This window comes from Anolis sagrei, chromosome 4 (assembly GCF_037176765.1).
Source record: "Anolis sagrei isolate rAnoSag1 chromosome 4, rAnoSag1.mat, whole genome shotgun sequence".
Taxonomy (NCBI): domain Eukaryota; kingdom Metazoa; phylum Chordata; class Lepidosauria; order Squamata; family Dactyloidae; genus Anolis; species Anolis sagrei.
This window is the reverse complement of record NC_090024.1, coordinates 135,105,829-135,121,234: the sequence shown is the minus strand read 5'-3', so window position 1 is coordinate 135,121,234 and position 15,406 is coordinate 135,105,829.

Sequence of the window (15,406 nt, the reverse complement as noted above, 5' to 3'; positions counted from 1 at the left end):
ACACAGGCCTCCTCCGGCGAAGATGATCAGTCTTTTCTGAGGAAGCGTGGACGCTCCATTGCTGCAGTTCAGGAAGCATGGAGATTGTCAGGGGTCCCCTGCATTTATAGGCCAAAATCCATTTTTCTTCATTTCAACAGTCAGGTTGCTCTGTCCTCTTACTAAAGGACAATATGTCTTTGTTCTCTCCAAAGTTCAAGACATTTGCATTTCAGGCCTCATGACTTATGGGGTACCTCCTGCACTCCTTACATGCTCGGCCGCATACCTCATTGTCCATTGTTGTTCAGTTATGCCTTACTGTCTCCTCGCTTCGACTGCCAAGTTCGTCCCATATTATGCCTTGTGAGAACTCCACGTTGGTTTTTCTTCAGGCCTGTTTCTTCTCTTTTCCATGCATTCAAACATTCATTCCTCACATATTCCTCCCCTTGATACATAAATGCTAATTTATCGTATCACATACATGATCCATACATGATAAGCAATTCAGTGTTGGTTATACTTATAATCAAACTTGATTAAGTGTAGAGTATATATGTTTAGGTTAATATTGAACTTGTATGATTAATCAAACATCATAGTTCATAATTGTGTTTCTAAACACGTTAACTTGTTTTCAAATATAGATAATCGATTTGTCAATCCTGTCATTCGTCTAAGAGGCCATAAGATCCAAATGATTGGCAGCAATATAAGTATCCCTATCCATACTATTAGATGTATCCTATAAAGATATCATACCAGTGGTGTTCTGTGTTTCCACCAATATAAATCATTAGGTGATATAGCACATAGGCATTACATTCCATTGTCATATACCATGGTTTTGGGCTTTAGCTTTTGTAACCTGCAGATTGCATCTGCCATTTCCAATGCACATGGTTCAACTTGTTTTACTGTTAAAGGACATACATATCCCATTTATTGCATCTATCAATATCAATTATTTCATTCAAATTTGTATATTTGGACCTTGTGCATATGGTTTTCTTGGATAACAAATATGGAACCCAGAACCATTTTCCCACATGCATAGGCATAGGAACTATATCACAAACCAAATTTTTTCCAATATTGACCTTTTCCCCAAGGTTTCCAGTTTCAATCTTAGTATATCATCTTCCCAAGAATATTTGACAAGCTTACTCCATCCTTTATAATCTGTTCTTAACCAATAATGTAATTTTGTTAATTCTAGGAAGGCTTCTGAGTGTCCTCCCATTATTAACATCAACATTTTTCTCTCCAATCTCTCAAATTTATTTCCATAGTCAAACAACTCATAGACTTACTTATTTGTTGTAAGGTTTCATTTTTAGCTTTCATTAAAGCAACCAAGGAATGATTCAGCTGGTCAAATATACTTAATTGCAATCCGGCAGTAATCCCATATACCAAAGCTGTACTTCTCTATTTGAAGCTCAATATTCTTCATCCGTTGTATTCTGTGTCTTTCCTTCTATCACTTGGTTGATCTGATTCAAAACATCATTTCATCCTTATTTTTTCTATACCCTTTATACAATAAATCTTACACTTTATACCATATATTGCTTTCATTTGTGTTAGAGCAATTGTTCTTTACCAATCATGTAAACCAATCTTAGCAAATTCTGATTATTATTATTATTATTATTGCACTCCTTAAAAACTATAAAACACAAACAATACATATATTTACTGTTCCAATTAATAGTCCAATTGCAATTTCTTTTCATAAGCTTTGCATCCTTTTAATTGGTGGCCAGTTGCATTCCTGTTTAGAAACCAAATAAAACTGTTAATTAACTTGCACAGCTTTCCAAGTTTTTCCTGGTTCGGATGAACCCACTTCTGTTTATCATTAGCCTGTAATCAATAAGGATGAGGATCTTCTGCTCAAAACTGCAAACACTTTATGAAAAGTATCATCAATAAGAGTGAGACTAAATAAAATCTAAAATTACATATGTCATGAATGACTTTTCAATGATTTTAAAGCATAGGTTCTTTTTAGTGCAATTTCCAGTGTGAGAAGGTATATAAGATTACAGAAAACATTTAGACAAAGAATGACATTGGACATTGGACATACAGACATACAGATTCTATGTAACTACATTGGATTCACAATTACATTGGTTAACAAACAAACCAGAGGTTCCCAAAAGACATCACGGCTCTGTTTCACCATTGCCTCACCACCAGTTACTTTCAGTGGGACAATGAATTCTACGAACAGAAAGATGGAGTAGCTATAGGGAGCCCTCTCAGCCCGGTCATAGCTAACTTCTACATGGAACACTTTGAAAAACAAGCCCTGGAGACAGCAACCAAAAAGCCCACAATATGGTTCAGATATGTGGATGACACCTTCACCATTTGGAGCCATAGAGAAGAAGAACTCAAACGGGTTCCTGGACCATCTTAACAGCATCCACCCAAACATCCAGTTCACCATGGAAAAAGAAAAGGAAGGAAAACTGCCTTTTCTAGATGTCCTAATCATCCGCAAACCAGATCAACAATTGGGTCACACCGTCTACAGAAAACCCACACACACAGATAGATATCCACATAAAAACTCCAACCATTACCCAAGTCAAAAAAGAAGCACCATCAAAGCCTTGGCAGACCGTGCAAAAAGAATCTGCGAAGCCCACCTCCTCCAAGATGAACTGAACCACCTCAACTGGGCTCTCCAGGCCAATGGATACTCCACCTCAGACATCAGAAGAGCGGCAAGACCAAGAACAAGCCACGAGAGTAAAGGTGAAGATCCACCCAGAGGAAAAGTGTTCCTGCCATACATCAAGGGAACCACTGATCGCATAGGGAAGCTGATGAGGAAACACAACATACAAACAATCTACAAACCCACCAAGAAAATCCAACGAATGCTACGTTCAGCAAAGGACAAGAGGGATCCTCTCACCTCTGCAGGAGTCTACCGTATACCATGCAGCTGTGGACAAGTCTACATAGGGACCACCAAACGCAGCATTGCCCAGACACGAATCAAGGAACATGAAAGGCACCGCAGACTACTTCAACCAGAGAAGTCAGCCATAGCAGAGCACCTGATGAACCAGCCTGGACACAGCATATTATTTGAGAACACAGAAATGCTGGACCACACCAACAACCACCATGTCAGACTACACAGACTACAAGCATGTGGACAATTTCAACAGAAAGGAAGAGACCATGAAAATGAACAAAATCTGGCTACCAGTATTAAAAAAACTCTAAAATTATAACAGCTAAACAACAGAGAGGGAAAAAAACCAGGCACAGATTAACACCTCCCAGCAACAGATTTTCCCAGGCTCAGGCAGGCCTTCTAATGCTAATGAAGGTGATCAGCTAAACATTCACATCTAACTGCAACAGGGAAGAGCTCCTTGCTCCACCCCAGCCATTCCACAGATATATAAACCCATTGTCCTAATTCCAACAGACCTCACACCTCTGAGGATGCTTGCCATAGATGCAGGCGAAACGTCAGGAGAAATGCCTCTAGAACATGGCTCTATAGCCCGAAAAAAACCACAAGAACCTAGTGATTCCAGCCATGAAAGCCTTCGACAATACATTAAACATAGGGGAATTACATTTTCACTCAACATTCACACATATGTACACGCATTCATCCACATGCATCCAAATATTACCATATCCTTTTCTCCCTCCTTGGAGAAGCACCTGTAAGGCCAGACCCTGCTTTCCTGCAGCCTGCCAATGCACAGTTCCATAACTTCCATAATGCCATAACTTCAAAACACTGAAATGCCAAAACTTCTTTCCCTAAGCACAATGCCAAGGACCAGACCTCTGTTTTCCATACAGCAGAACCTGACTCCCTGCACAAAATCTAAGACTCCAAAAGCGCACTTCTTCCTTTTCCCTTGAGAAAGAAGCCCCAAAGTGTCCAGAATGATGCTTTTCCATAGCATATCTGACACTCTCTGAATACACAACCTCTGTCCTTCCCATGGAGCAGAGCATGGCGGGTGGAAGTACTGGAGTCTGTGTCTATTTTTTCTCTGAAAGTGCCTAATGCAACCTGTCTCACTAAAAGCAGAACCTATCTAATGTTTTTAAAAGTACTTATGACACATATGGTCCCTTTCTGTATTCAATTCATCCTGCCTTTCCTTCGGTTAAAACCTTACATACATTCTCGCTGCCATGATAAAACTTTCTTCTTCTAGATGGTTGGCAGCTATGTAACGAAGGCATTGCCTTATTATTTTCAAATCATAAGTTCCGGTTTCTGGCCATCTGGGATTTAAATTAAATTTCGGCCATTCCACCTGACACAGAAATTGCAATTTCTGGGCATTGTTACATCCTGGCATCTGTTGCCTAAACTTAGAGAAATTCTTAACCATACATTCCAATGGGCTTGAGCATTTCTTACTCCCTTTTTGCCCCATTTTCCTAAGGGTGGTGCCCATTCAGTTGTATCACACTCCCGAACAGACAATACTTTCCAACCTTCCACCCTTCTGGCGCCTGTTTACTAGTCTAGACTTTCCCTTTCCCCAAGAAAACCTCTACTCGCCTGGTCACGATGACTTGCGTTCCCTGACGTTCCTGGGGACGAGATTTCCAACTTTCCTCTCAAGTGGAGCGTTCCTGCTGACGAGGGCACCCAACAAAGATGAACAAAAGGATCGGTCTGTTGTTTTGGGATCCCTTCTCGACCTCTGTTGATACATCCCAATTGGGCAGCCTTCGCCTTCAGGAATGGGTTGCCAACAACCTCTAGAATCTCATCAAAGCGGCACCTCTGCTATATCTCGGCGGAACCTCCAGAAATGTAGGGGACCCCCTGCTTGGGGTCCTTGCTGAGTCCGTCACAGAGGGCAGCAAAATGAAGAGAGTCTAGTCTCCAGAGGTAAAGCAGAAATCTCTTTATTTCAAGTGTGGCCACACAGGGAGAAACAACCAAGACAAACCAGTGTCTTCAAAAAGGCTGTCTCTGATATTTGGATATTTCAGTCTCCTTATATACATGTCTTTTCACTGTGTCATGGGCACACACCTCTCTTATCGGATCAACCATTCAAAAACATGTTTTTCTCATATTTTGCCACTCCAGTGTCTTTCACTGCTAACCTTCTACAAACTACGTAAACACACACATTATTGTTACAGATAAGCATTTTGCGTGTTAACCCACCCTGGGTACTCCCTGGGCGTTCTTAACCCACCCTGGGTATCTTGTGTCATCTAGATACATTATCTCCTCTTAGCTTCTGGTCTTCTGCAGGCCAGAGGAGAGGCACAAACCCCTCTCTAGGTTTGCATTTTAGAATTTCAACACTTCTAAGTTCTGTTAACCCTTTCACAGTTAAACATAAAAAACCAAGATTATGGCAACCAGAATGATTGATAACTGGCAAATAGAAGGAGAAAACGTGGAGGCCATTACAGACTTTGTATTTCTAGGTGCAAAGATTACTGCAGACGCAAACTGCAACCAGGAAATCAGGAGACGCTTACTTCTTGGGAGGAGCACAATGTCCAGTCTCGATAAAATAGTGAAGAGTAGAGACATCAGACTGGCAAGAAAGATCCGCCTAGTCAAAGCCATGGTATTCCCTGTAGTCACCTACGGATGTGAGAGCTGGACCTTAGGGAAGGCTGAGCGAAGGAAGATCGATGCTTTTGAGCCGTGGTGCTGGAGGAAAGTGCTGAGAGTGCCTTGGACTGCGAGAAGATCCAACCAGTCCATCCTCCAGGAAATAAAGCCCTCCTGCTCACTGGAGGGAAAGATACTAGAGACAAAGTTGAAGTACTTTGGCCACATCATGAGGAGACAGGAAAGCCTAGAGAAGACAATTATGCTGGGGAAAGTGGAAGGCAAAAGGAAGAGGGGCCGACCAAGGGCAAGATGGATGGATGGCATCCTTGAAGTGACTGGACTGACCTTGAGGGAGCTGGGGGTGGTAACGGCCGACAGGGAGCTCTGGCGTAGGCTGGTCCATGAGGTCACGAAGAGTCGGAGACGACTGAACGAATGAACAACAACAACAATACTTCAGGAAATAAAGCCCGACTGCTTATTGGAAGGAAAGGTAGTAGAGGCAAAGATGAATTACTTTGGCCACATCATGAGAAGACAGGAATGCTTAGAGAAGACAATGATGCTGAGGGAAAAGGAAGGAAAAAGGAAGAGGGGCCGACCAAGGGCAAGATGGATGGATGGCATCCTTGAAGTGACTGGCTTGACCTTGAAGGAGCTAGGGGTGGCCACAGCCGACAGGGAGCTCTGGCGTGGGCTGGTCAATGAGGTCACGAAGAGTCAGAAGCAACTGAACGAATGAACAACAACAAAATCTTTGGTGATAGTATGATAGCTGGCGTTATGCTGTCTCCGCAACGCAGCTTTGAGTACACAGATAGTGCAACACAGTTCTTTAATGAAAATGATAAAGAGTTTAAGAAATTGTTTGAGAAGACAGTAAACGGGATAGAAATCAGGAATCTGACCCAACATATTATTAAACACTTCAATGTTGTTCCCAGCCCACATCCACGCTGTCCACAAACTGGAGGGCGTTGGGCACAAATTCAATATGGTTGCCAAAAACTCACGGCCTGCTCCGTTTTCCGAAAGTGCTCAATAAACTGGATTAGAATCATTTCGCACCACTCCTCGTATTTCTCCCCCCTCCCCCTTTCCATCCTTCCTTCTAATGCAACTAGGAACTATCTTCCCAATTTTGTTCCCCCCCCCCCTTCCCGGCTCTCATTCTGCCCGCTCTCACTTCTCCCCCTCTCTTGACCATGTGGTTCCCTTCCCTGATCCACAACCGCCGTTGCGGAGGCAGCATAACGTTAGCGGCAGTGGGACGCAGCTATCATACTGTCACCGAATCCTTTTCTTCTTTTGTATTTTACAAATTGTAATTCATCAATTTTGTAATGAATATATATTAAATATATATAACATAAAAAGGGCCTCCTGGTGGCACAGTGAGTTAAACCACTGAGCTGCTGAACTTGCTGGCTGAAAGGTTGGTGGTTTGAATCCGGGAAGTGGGGTGAGCTCCTGCTCTTAGGCCCAGCTTTTGCCAACCTAGCAGTTTGAAAACATGCAAATGTGCGTACCGCTTCTGCGGGAAGGTAATTGCACTCCATGCAGTCATGTTGGCCACATGACCTACGACAGGGGTCCGCAAACTTTTTAAAGAGAGGGCCAGGTCACAGTCCCTCAAACTGTTGGGAGGGCCGGATTATAATTTGAAAAAAAAATGAATTAATTTCTATGAACGCTGCACATATCTGATTTGTAGTGCAAAAAACACTTTAAAACAATACAATAATTAAAATGAATAATAATTTTAACAAATATAAGCTTATTAGTATTTCAATGGGAAGTGTGGGCCTGCTTTTGGCTGATGAGATAGGATTGTTGTTGTTGTATGCTTTCAAGTTGTCAGACTTAGGTTGACCCTGAGCAAGAGCCAGGTAAATGACCTTGGAGGGCCATATCCAGTCCCCGGGCCTTAGTTTGAGAATCCCTGACCTAGGAGGTGTCTACAGACAACACCGGCTCTTCGTCTTAGAAATGCAGATGAGCACCACCTCCCAGAGTCAGACACGACTAGACTTAATGTCAGGGGAAACCTTTATCTTTACCATATAATAGAAAATATTTTTTACATCCTGTATAATGGCTATAACTGTAATGTACTCTTCGAAGGCCTAGGAAATATTTTTCCTTTCTCTGATTTATTGTCAATCCACTCCTTTGAGTTTTATGTAAATCTACCAAAATATGATCCTGTGCTATTCTTTTCCATTTCTGGCCAAATAGCTGAAATTTGGATAATATTTTATTAATAGGAAATGTTTTTTTAATAGGAAAATACAATTTAGATTATGGTTCTGAGACAAGAGAGACTTTGGCACAGTATAGTTGTCAAAAGAGCTATGGGAAATTAAAGATGTGTTTCATTTTGAAGACAGTTTCTCATAATAGTGTAAAACTATAATAAGTGCAAAACAATATCACAATAAAACCTATAAAGCCCTTTATGATCTCAGATAGTAGTGTTTCTACTATGTACCTGGAAGGCAACTTCCATCTAGTGGGGAGGGACTGCTAACACCTCTAGATCCATCCCAAATGCGACTTAAAGCTTTTCAAGAAGGAACATTTTTATGGAAAGGCCCCAGCTTCCCTAGCGATATCAAGGTTTCCATGGACGTAAGGGACCATCCACACTGCAGAATTATAGCAGATTAACACCACTTTATCTCCCATGACTCCATCCTATGGAAATGTGGGATTTCTAGTTTGTTGTGGCATCAGAGTTTTTGGACAGAAAGGGGTAAATATCTCACAAAGCTACACATCACATAGTGCCATAGCATTGGACCATAGCAGTTTATGTGACCAATCTGCTGTTATTCTGGTGTGGACATATCCATGGCCCTGTTAGTCTGGACCAGTGTTTCCCAAAATCTGATCCTCCAGCTGCTTTGGGCAAGCAAAGTCTGGGAAACACTGGTCTGGATGATGCCTGGTCAGTCAATACCCTGGCCAATATTTGGATGCCCCCCCTTTAACCATCCAAGTGGACATGTTTAGATTTTGAAATCTTTTTTAAATCTTGGATGTCCAGCTAAAAAATGCTCAGTCTGTTATTATGTGAGCAAGGATTTACAAGGAGCATGTTTGCATGCATTGAGCCCTATGGCCAGGAACTACCTTTTTCCTTTATGATGGCGAAAGGATCCGGCCCATTCCATTGAGCGAGACTGTCCCTCTGGTTTCATACTGGTTTCTTTCTGCTTTGGTCAGGCAGTTGGAAGAGAGATTGGGAGAACAGATAGATGAATGAACATTAAGCATATCTCCCCCTCCAAAAAAAAGTGGAGAGATGAACAGCAGGGAAATCTGGTGGAAACCAAAGGAAAGCATATCTCAGATCATGACGCTGTCCTGAGCTGAATCTCCTTTGGCAGATGTCGTCTCCTTTGAATCTCGGTAGTCTCATCTTAGGAGACCTTCGCAGTGAGTCATTTTGACACATGGCACAGCCATGGTTATTTGGATCCATTTGGATAGAAAATGTTTCTAGTTTTCCCTTCGTTTTGTTATGCTCTTCTTTTTCAAACCCTGCACAGATAACCAAGTTTGAATTTAAAGCTTCTCTGCAGTTTACATGATAGCTTGGTTAGATTAGGAGGTGCTGCTGCTTTGATATTTAAGGAATAATGGGTGCTCTTGTTGTTTTGTGAATCTTTCTGGCGTCTTTGGTTGGGAGCATTGTTCCCGTTCTTTCAGATACTTTCATTCTCTCTTGTAAATGCAGCATTATTCTGGATTTCTATTGGGGTTTTTTTTGGGGGGGGGGGGGAACTGGAAGGGCTGGGGAAATACCAAAGAGATTATTTCACCTTGTGCTTTATGAGACTGATACTGATTGCAGTTGTTTTATATCTGTAGCTACTGTTGCATTTTATTGGTTTTAACCAGTGGGGTTTTATTATGTTATGTTGTTGTTACTGTTTTTGTGTTGTTGTTTATGAGCTTGTTGTATTTTGTGCTTTTGCACCTTTGAGTGCTTTGTGAGTCGCCCCAAGTTCTTCAGGAGGCAGTGGTGGGATATAGATAAAGCTGTTGTTGTTGTTGTTGTTGTTGTTGTTGTTGTTATAGTATTTTGGGGTTGCTTTTCAGCAATCTGTGGAGGACCCCTAGGAGTTCAATGAACAACAATACAGTGGGCACCTTTTTGTTCTTTCCGTACAAAGTCAGAGTGTTTTTATGGAGGGTTAACTTTTCTATGTTTGAAATAGTTGTTGTGGCCTAACAAGCTTTATTCACAGCCAGCCTCCGACGTCATCTCGGTAAGTACCGTACTGTTGCATTCCTCTTTCTCTGTATAGAAATGTATTTATCTGTTTATTTCTGTGGGATTCCTGGTTTGGGACTGGAGACATAGTGGGGTGTTTTGAGACTATTATTCACATATCGGGACAAGAAACCCCTAGAATAGCAAATAAAGGATATTTCCTTCCTTTGAAGACTCCCTTTGTTTTGTTACACTGTTCCTTTTTGAATATTGCATGGATAACCATGTTTGAATTTAAAAGTTTTGCAGTTGACGTGCTGGTTTGGTTAGAATGGACTGTTTTTAGGGTGACAATTTGAACTGGCGAACAATGAATATTTATAACATCTGGATTTCTAATGGTTTTCTTTGGGGGATCTGAGAAGGCTGGGTGGCTTTTCATTGATCTTGGCGGAATCCAAAGAAGTCACCATTTCAATGAACAGCCATACAGGTGGGCCACCTTTTTGCTCTTTCCGTACAAAGACAGAATATTTTTGTGGAAAGGTTTCCTTTTCTACATTTTAAATCGTTCTTGTGACCTAACAACCTTTATTCACAGCCCGTCACAGAAGTCATCTCGGTAAGTCATCTCTTACTCTATATGGAAATGTATTTGTATGTTTATTTCTATGGGATTCCTGGTTTGGGGATGGAGACAGAATGATGTGTTTTGAGACTATTTTTCACATATCAGGGCAAGAAACTCCCAGACCGCCAAATAAAAGGTATTTTTTTTCCTTCTGTTGGCTTTCTGTTTTGTTACATTCTTCTTTTTGGAATATTGCATGGCCAACCACATTTGAATTTAAAAGATTGGCAATTGACATGCTGGTTTGATTAGAATGGGAGGTGCTCATGTCTTAATTTTTAAGAAAAAAAAAAACAAATAGTTGTTGAGGCCTAACAACCTTATATTCACAGCCAGCCACAGAAGTCATCTCGGTAAGTACCATTGCATTCCTCTTCCTCTGTTTATGTCTGTGGGATTCGTAGTTTGGGGCTGGAGACAGAGTGGGGTGTTTGAGATTATTTTTCAGAGATCAGGACAAGAAACTCCACAAAATGTAATTTTTCCCTCTGGTTTCATACCATGCATGAATTTGATTTTAAGAAACAGAGGTCTCGTTTTCTGTGCTTTGGTTAAATTCTGGTTTACAGCATAAATATCTGTGACAGCTCACCTTTATATCACCTTCAAAGATGGATCTAGCTGATTTTGTCTCTAATTTCAAATTTCTAAGCAGAGAAGAGGAAGCATTGAATTTTCACTGAGATCAAATGCTGGTCAGTGCTGCTGTTCACAGGGTAATATGTTTAAAAATAGCACTTTAAAAAAACTATATATAGCAATCAGCTTCTTTTGCTCATAACTTCTACCTTGGAAGGAATATTAGCCATGCTTTTGAATTTGTATAGATAACTAATATTTTGGATAGGAGGACAGGCACATGTTTCTTCATAAGCAATACCTAAATATTCTGAAATAGTTAGAATAAACAGTTTTGAATGTGGGACACTGGAAGTTTTACTTGAAAAGTTTTGTTTCATTTAATTGTGGTTAAGCTGGTTTGTTGTAATGCTTACATTGCAATGGAGTCCTAGTTATGCATGTTTTTAATGTTAATTGCTTTTTACTCCTAAGCTGTTTTGGGTCTCATTCTGAGAAACAGTAGTAATCGTAATAATAATAATACCTGGCCAGGAAAAAGAGTACCTCTCCAAAACATTGTGAAATCCTAACTCTGACAGGTTTTCTTTTTCCTGAGAGAACACACTTGTGTTCTCTCAGGTTTTGCTTTTCCCCTTGTTGCATTGCCACAAAAAAAAAAGCAAAAGGCGCTGGTGGTTGGCGCTCCTGGCTTCCAGGACGGGGTTCAAGTCCCTGCGGTGCCCTTGCTGACCTCCCAATGCAACTGGGACTTCTTTTTCAAGGGGCTCTGACATCAGGGGGCCATGAACCCACTCCGGCATTTAGTCCATACTTGGGAACAGCTCTTCTAGTGTTAGAGACCCTAAATTGGGTCTTCTTAGGTCTACATCATGGGAACATGAAAGGAAGGAGACAGTCCCAAAAAAAGATCAAAAAACAAGGTTTATTTTAGTTTCTTCATGAAGAAGATGGACAGCCTGGCAGCATACGCAGATGCTACCCTTCAAGTGACTGCCGCGTCCCCTTGGCTTTTGCCCACCGATATATAACCTCAAGTAAACAAGAACATTTTTTTGTCATGGAAAGTACTCTCTTTCCAGCCCCCTCCCTTGACCTTTTGATGGAAAGTACCTTCTTGTACCTGCAGACTCTGCGCTTAACCACAACCTTTGAACTTAACCAGAACACAACTGCCGACCTCTACATGTCACATCTTGTTTCTTAAAAACATTTTCTTCCATGTTGCTCTTTTTCTACAGAGAAAGGGTATATTTCTCTTTTGCTGTTAATTTCATTCAAAGCCCCTTGCTTAGCATTTGCAAATTTCACTCTTTCACTAGGGGTTGGAGCTAGTGTTAGGATAGGCTTTTAGATCCTTGGATCTCACAGGTTATTTGAAGGCCCCTAAAACTACTGGGAAGGATCCACTCCTGTGATTTATTCTACTGATTATTTTCTCCTTTTAATTGTTTTCTTTACATTGCATTGTAGGAATAGGCATATTTTATGTCCAAAATAAATGAATGAGTGAAGTGCTACAATGAAAAACTAGATGATTTAATCCTTATTGATTTGATTAGTTACATTAAAAAAATATTTTCACAGTTCTCTCCACCAGAGATGACCATGGGCCAAGATGAGGATGAGGAAGAAGTCTGAGCCCACGTGAGAGGAACAGCCAGACGTCACTGAAAGTGATATGGCTGCACAGAAGCCAGACCCTATAGAAGCAGCTGAATATGAGCAGGATGAAGTCCTTCAGATGGAAAGGAAGTACTTAAGTTCCCCACCTAGTTACAGCTCATAGTGGATGTGATTTAGCTGCACGATTCAGCTCCAGTCAGTATTCTGTGAAATGTAGTCCAAATGTTATTATTGTATATGTCCTCCTGTAATTAAAGCATCACAGACACCCATCCACTATATGTATATCTTTTTATTTTGTACATAGCAATAAAATTATATTCAAGTAAGGGAAGAAGCAAATATCCTAAACCACTGCATTGTTAATGAACAGCAGTTACAAAAAGAGCATTCTACCAAATCGTTAACCTAAAAATACCTTTCTATAATTTATAATTTCGATCCAGATTCCTCCATGATTTTGGCAGCTTTGGACATCTTGAAAACTGTTGCCAGGAGAAGGCATGGCAGAGTGCAATAGCATTCATTTTCTTGGACCTCTCAGCTGCTTTCAGTAACAACCATGTTACCTTGCCTACTGGCACAGCAAATATCATAATCAATCATTCTTTCTGGACCAGATGTCTGAGGACCAGAAGCAACAAGTTTAATCTATTCTGCTTCCTGGAAAGCAGAAAACTAAGGCGCAACTCCATTTTAATATGTTGTTGATAATAATATTGTTGTCTTGTCCCCATCTACCTCTTGTTTTGAGTATGATACCTTATAGCTAATATTCGAGTTCATAATTGTATCTTTCATCCATACTAAGCTATGCTGTACTAATGTGGGCCAGTCTCATCAAGAGAGGATGATTGGCTGTTAGTTTACCTGACCAGAACTTGCAGATATAATCTCAGAACTACTGTCAATACTATTTAAAATTCTTAAAAAATATTTTTATTAAATATTTGAAGATATACATAACTAAAATTATAATAAACACCTGACAACATCACAAAGCATAGCATGACAGGTAAGCCAAAAAGAAAAAATATTATGCTGTCTGAAAGTTGCAAAGCAATCATTAAATTAAAGATAGGAAAAACACCAGAACATAGTGAGTTATCAGCAAAATACTGGAGTCCCCGGTGGCACAATGGGTTAAACCCTTGTGCTGGCAGGACTTTTGACCAAAAGGTTGGTGGTTTGAATCTAGGGAGCAGGTTTAGCTCCCATCTGTCAGCTCCAGCTTCCCATGCGGGGACATGAGAGAAGCCTCCCACAAGATGGTAAAACATCTGGGTGTCCCCTAGACAACGTCCTTGCAGATGTCCAATTCTCTCACACCAGAAGTGACTTGCAGTTTCTCTAGTCGCTCCTGACATGAAAAAAAAGCAAAATACTAACAATGGTTTAAAGAAGAATTACTTAAACCTTTACAATGAACAAAATTGTGCAAAAAGAAAGAATGCATATATAATTGACAAGAGGCTAATATAGTAGTGGTTCATATTCCTTGCACATTGGAGATACATTTAATGTTGTCGGGAAGAGAATGGAAGAAACACACCCTACCCGTTTAGCCACCAAAGACAGGAAAACCTGCTCCCTGGATTTCACATTCAACTTTGATTCCATGAATTGCAATGAAGAAATCTTTCTGGTCAATGAGGCCATTTTGACTTCCTATACCTATACTTCTACAACATCTAAATACTGAGTAAATTGCTTGTGAACCAAGTTTGAAAAAAACCAGAAGAGTCAGTTGAAACTTAAAATTAATAAACTTAATATGGTTTAGAAAGACTGGTTTGAAAGGTAAAAAAGATTAATTACTTATGGGGGGGCTTTATCTTTTCTGAACTAAAAACAATTTAATCAGTGATAGAGAAAAAGTGAATGGAGGACGTTACCTTCCATGTTAAAGAGTACTGAGTAGTATAATAAACCAGATTGACAGCTGGATGAAAGCAATACTGACACCCAGGGTTGAAGATGGTCATCTGCAGCTGGCTTTTCTCTCTCTTTATGAATTAATTTGACAACTGCCAAAATTCTTAGAGATGTTGGGCTAAAAACAAAAATGCATGATGTAAGAAGAGATTTTATAGACCAATCAGCCAAATTAACTGATCTGAATCAAGTGATTTAGGGAGAAATAAAACAACGGAGATTGGAAGTGAGTAAACCAGGATCTGATACAACAAGGGATCTGAAGAACTGAACTGAAAGAAGGTCCGAAGATGGAATTTAAGGCACTATTTAAGAAGAAACAATCCTTGATCCAGATGACTGTTTGTGAATCAACATTGGATTGATGTGTGAAGTACTTGAGAAGTTAAAAAAAATGTTTCTATAAACTGAGAACTGGAGATAAGTAAGTAGGCTGGGAAAAGGATGAGTATTGTGAGATTTTGTTAAAAATTGCTGGCCAAATCTGAACATTAAATGGAAGAATGAATGGCTGGAAAAAGCCAGGTGGGAAAACAATATCTATTGTGGAGAAGTGGTGATCAGATTGGAGAATTGAATAACTGTTTAAAAAGAGTGGTTGTGGTGGGGAGCTGGCTGGTCGTGGAATATGTAGAAGAGCAGATTCATTGTTAATGCAGATGTTTAAAAATTGAAAATCTTGGAGCAGTCATGCCCATCCTAGAGAGATCATATTAATCAAATCCACAAAAGTTAAACTTGCAAATGTGGAAAACTATCTGTTGTTAAAAAACTTACATGATCTTGCTGAGTTGGAAAAAATTAATGATACTAATTAGGAAAAGCTGTTAAATAGTTC